This window comes from Musa acuminata, unplaced genomic scaffold, assembly GCF_036884655.1.
Source record: "Musa acuminata AAA Group cultivar baxijiao unplaced genomic scaffold, Cavendish_Baxijiao_AAA HiC_scaffold_82, whole genome shotgun sequence".
Taxonomy (NCBI): domain Eukaryota; kingdom Viridiplantae; phylum Streptophyta; class Magnoliopsida; order Zingiberales; family Musaceae; genus Musa; species Musa acuminata.
In genome coordinates, this window is record NW_027020363.1 from 72,501 (window position 1) to 77,500 (window position 5,000).

Here is a 5,000-nt window from a genome sequence, read left to right on the forward strand (position 1 = left end):
TGCTGCTTCTCGCTTCGCTCGCTGTTCGCCGCTCGCCGCTCGCTCGCGCAGCCAAAAATGGCCAGTTTTGGCCCGTTTTTGGGCTGTTTTGGCCTGTTTTTGGTCTGTTCTGGAGTGGCGCGGTGACCGTCGTGAGCGGAGCAAAACGTCAGCCATCTCAGCACCTTGGAACCCCCCGGGTGGCACAGGGCTGGATGGGGCTTTCGTATAGCAGGGACGGTGCTGCCTCACGCTTCGCTCGCTGTTCGCCGCTCGCCGCTCGCTCGCGCAACCTAAAATGGCCAGTTTTGGCCCGTTTTTGGGCTGTTTTGGCCTGTTTTTGGTCCGTTCTTGCGTGGCACGGCGACCGTCGTGAGCGGAGCAAAACGTCAGCCATCTCAGCACCCTGGAACCCCCCGGGTGGCACAGGGCTGGATGGGGCTTTCGTATAGCAGGGACGGTGCTGCCTCTCGCTTCGCTCGCTGTTCGCCGCTCACCGCTCGCTCGCTCAGCCAAAAATGGCCAGTTTTGGCCCGTTTTTGGGCTGTTTTGGCCTGTTTTTGGTCCGTTCTTGCATGGCGCGGTGACCGTCGTGAGCGGAGCAAAACGTCAGCCATCTCAGCACCCTGGAACCCCCCGGGTGGCACAGGGCTGGATGGGGCTTTCGTATAGCAGGGACGGTGCTGCCTCACGCTTCGCTCGCTGTTCGCCGCTCGCCGCTCGCTCGCGCAGCCAAAAATGACCAGTTTTGGCCCGTTTTTGGGCTGTTTTGGCCTGTTTATGGTCCGTTCTTGCGTGGTGCGGTGACCGTCGTGAGCGGAGCAAAACGTCAGCCATCTCAGCACCCTGGAACCCCCCGGGTGGCACAGGGCTGGATGGGGCTTTCGTATATAGCAGGGACGGTGCTGCCTCTCGCTTCGCTCGCTGTCCGCCGCTCGCCGCTCGCTCGCGCAGCCAAAAATGGCCAGTTTTGGCCCGTTTTTGGGCCGTTTTAGCCAGTTTTTGGCCTGTTCTTGCATTGCGCGGTGACCGTCGAGAGCGGAGCAAAACGTCAGCCATCTCAGCACCCTGGAACCCCCGGGTGGCACAGGGCTGGATGGGGCTTTCGTATAGCAGGGACGGTGCTGCCTCTCGCTTCGCTCGCTGTCCGCCGCTCGCCGCTCTCGTGCAGCCAAAAATGGCCAGTTTTGGCCCGTTTTTGGGCCGTTTTGGCCAGTTTTTGGCCTGTTCTTGCATTGCGCGGTGACCGTCGAGAGCGGAGCAAAACGTCAGCCATCTCAGCACCCTGGAACCCCCGGGTGGCACAGGGCTGGATGGGGCTTTCGTATAGCAGGGACGGTGCTGCCTCTCGCTTCGCTCGCTGTCCGCCGCTCGCCGCTCGCTCCGTGCATCCAAAAATGGCCAGTTTTGGCCCGTTTTTGGGCCGTTTTGGCCAGTTTTTGGCCTGTTCTTGCATTGCGCGGTGACCGTCGAGAGCGGAGCAAAACGTCAGCCATCTCAGCACCCTGGAACCCCCCGGGTGGCACAGGGCTGGATGGGGCTTTCGTATAGCAGGGACGGTGCTGCCTCTCGCTTCGCTCGCTGTCCGCCGCTCGCCGCTCTTCGCGCAGCCAAAAAATGGCCATTTTTGGCCCGTTTTTGGGCCGTTTTGGCCAGTTTTTTGGCCTGTTCTTGCATTGCGCGGTGACCGTCGAGAGCGGAGCAAAACGTCAGCCATCTCAGCACCCTGGAACCCCCCGGGTGGCACAGGGTCTGGATGGGGCTTTCGTATAGCAGGGACGGTGCTGCCTCTCGCTTCGCTCGCTGTCCGCCGCTCGCCGCTCGCTCGTGCAGCCAAAAATGGCCAGTTTTGGCCCGTTTTTTGGGCCGTTTTGGCACAGTTTTTGGCCTGTTCTTGCATTGCGCGGTGACCGTCGAGAGCGGAGCAAAACGTCAGCCATCTCAGCACCCTGGAACCCCCCGGGTGGCACAGGGCTGGATGGGGCTTTCGTAATAGCAGGGACGGTGCTGCCTCTCGCTTCGCTCGCTGTCCGCCGCTCGCCGCTCGCTCGTGCATCCAAAAATGGCCAGTTTTGGCCCGTTTTTTGGGCCGTTTTGGCCAGTTTTTGGCCTGTTCTTGCATTGCGCGGTGACCGTCGAGAGCGGAGCAAAACGTCAGCCATCTCAGCACCCTGGAACCCCCCGGGTGGCACAGGGCTGGATGGGGCTTTCGTATAGCAGGGACGGTGCTGCCTCTCGCTTCGCTCGCTGTCCGCCGCTCGCCGCTCGCTCGTGCAGCCAAAAATGGCCAGTTTTGGCCCGTTTTTGGGCCGTTTTGGCCAGTTTTTGGCCTGTTCTTGCATTGCGCGGTGACCGTCGAGAGCGGAGCAAAACGTCAGCCATCTCAGCACCCTGGAACCCCCCGGGTGGCACAGGCTGGATGGGGCTTTCGTATAGCAGGGACGGTGCTGCCTCTCGCTTCGCTCGCTGTCCGCCGCTCGCCGCTCGCTCGTGCAGCCAAAAATGGCCAGTTTTGGCCCGTTTTTGGGCCGTTTTGGCCAGTTTTTGGCCTGTTCTTGCATTGCGCGGTGACCGTCGAGAGCGGAGCAAAACGTCAGCCATCTCAGCACCCTGGAACCCCCCGGGTGGCACAGGGCTGGATGGTGCTTTCGTATAGCAGGGACGGTGCTGCCTCTCGCTTCGCTCGCTGTCCGCCGCTCGCCGCTCGCTCGTGCAGCCAAAAATGGCCAGTTTTGGCCCGTTTTTGGGCCGTTTTGGCCAGTTTTTGGCCTGTTCTTGCATTGCGCGGTGACCGTCGAGAGCGGAGCAAAACGTCAGCCATCTCAGCACCCTGGAACCCCCCGGGTGGCACAGGGCTGGATGGGGCTTTCGTATAAGCAGGGGACGGTGCTGCCTCTCGCTTCGCTCGCTGTCCGCCGCTCGCCGCTCGCTCGCGCAGCCAAAAATGGCCAGTTTTGGCCCGTTTTTGGGGCCGTTTTGGCCAGTTTTTGGCACTGTTCTTGCATTGCGCGGTGACCGTCGAGAGCGGAGCAAAACGTCAGCCATCTCAGCACCCTGGAACCCCCCGGGTGGCACAGGGCTGGATGGGGCTTTCGTATAGCAGGGACGGTGCTGCCTCTCGCTTCGCTCGCTGTCCGCCGCTCGCCGCTCGCTCGTGCAGCCAAAAATGGCCAGTTTTGGCCCGTTTTTGGGCCGTTTTGGCCAGTTTTTGGCCTGTTCTTGCATTGCGCGGTGACCGTCGAGAGCGGAGCAAAACGTCAGCCATCTCAGCACCCTGGAACCCCCCCCGGGTGGCACAGGGCTGGATGGGGCTTTCGTATAGCAGGGACGGTGCTGCCTCTCGCTTCGCTCGCTGTCCGCCGCTCGCCGCTCGCTCGTGCAGCCAAAAATGGCCAGTTTTGGCCCGTTTTTGGGCCGTTTTGGCCAGTTTTTGGCCTGTTCTTGCATTGCGCGGTGACCGTCGAGAGCGGAGCAAAACGTCAGCCATCTCAGCACCCTGGAACCCCCCGGGTGGCACAGGGCTGGATGGGCTTTCGTATAGCAGGGACGGTGCTGCCTCTCGCTTCGCTCGCTGTCCGCCGCTCGCCGCTCGCTCGTGCAGCCAAAAATGGCCAGTTTTGGCCCGTTTTTGGGCCGTTTTGGCCAGTTTTTGGCTGTTCTTGCATTGCGCCGGTGACCGTCGAGAGCGGAGCAAAACGTCAGCCATCTCAGCACCCTGGAACCCCCCGGGTGGCACAGGGCTGGGATGGGGCTTTCGTATAGCAGGGACGGTGCTGCCTCTCGCTTCGCTCGCTGTCCGCCGCTCGCCGCTCGCTCGCGCAGCCAAAAATGGCCAGTTTTGGCCCGTTTTTGGGCCGTTTTGGACAGTTTTTGGACATGTTCTTGCATTGCGCGGTGACCGTCGAGAGCGGAGCAAAACGTCAGCCATCTCAGCACCCTGGAACCCCCCGGGTGGCACAGGGCTGGATGGGGCTTTCGTATAGCAGGGACGGTGCTGCCTCTCGCTTCGCTCGCTGTCCGCCGCTCGCCGCTCGCTCGTGCAGCCAAAAATGGCCAGTTTTGGCCCGTTTTTGGGCCGTTTTGGCCAGTTTTTGGCCTGTTCTTGCATTGCGCGGTGACCGTCGAGAGCGGAGCAAAACGTCAGCCATCTCAGCACCCTGGAACCCCCCCGGGTGGCACAGGGCTGGATGGGGCTTTCGTATAGCAGGGACGGTGCTGCCTCTCGCTTCGCTCGCTGTCCGCCGCTCGCCGCTCGCTCGTGCAGCCAAAAATGGCCAGTTTTGGCCCGTTTTTGGGCCGTTTTTGGCCAGTTTTTGGCCTGTTCTTGCATTGCGCGGTGACCGTCGAGAGCGGAGCAAAACGTCAGCCATCTCAGCACCCTGGAACCCCCCGGGTGGCACAGGGCTGGATGGGGCTTTCGTATAGCAGGGACGGTGCTGCCTCTCGCTTCGCTCGCTGTCCGCCGCTCGCCGCTCGCTCGTGCAGCCAAAAATGGCCAGTTTTGGCCCGTTTTTGGGCCGTTTTGGCCAGTTTTTGGCCTGTTCTTGCATTGCGCGGTGACCGTCGAGAGCGGAGCAAAACGTCAGCCATCTCAAGCACCCTGAACCCCCCGGGTGGCACAGGGCTGGATGGGGCTTTCGTATAGCAGGGACGGTGCTGCCTCTCGCTTCGCTCGCTGTCCGCCGCTCGCCGCTCTCTCGCGCAGCCAAAAATGGCCAGTTTTGGCCCGTTTTTTGGGCCGTTTTGGCCAGTTTTTGGCCTGTTCTTGCATTGCGCGGTGACCGTCGAGAGCGGAGCAAAACGTCAGCCATCTCAGCACCCTGGAACCCCCCGGGTGCACAGGGCTGGATGGGGCTTTCGTATAGCAGGGACGGTGCTGCTCTCGCTTCGCTCGCTGTCCGCCGCTCGCCGCTCGCGCAGCCAAAAATGGCCAGTTTTTGGCCCGTTTTTTGGGCCGTTTTGGCCAGTTTTTGGCCTGTTCTTGCATTGCGCGGTGACCGTCGAGAGCGGAGCAAAACGTC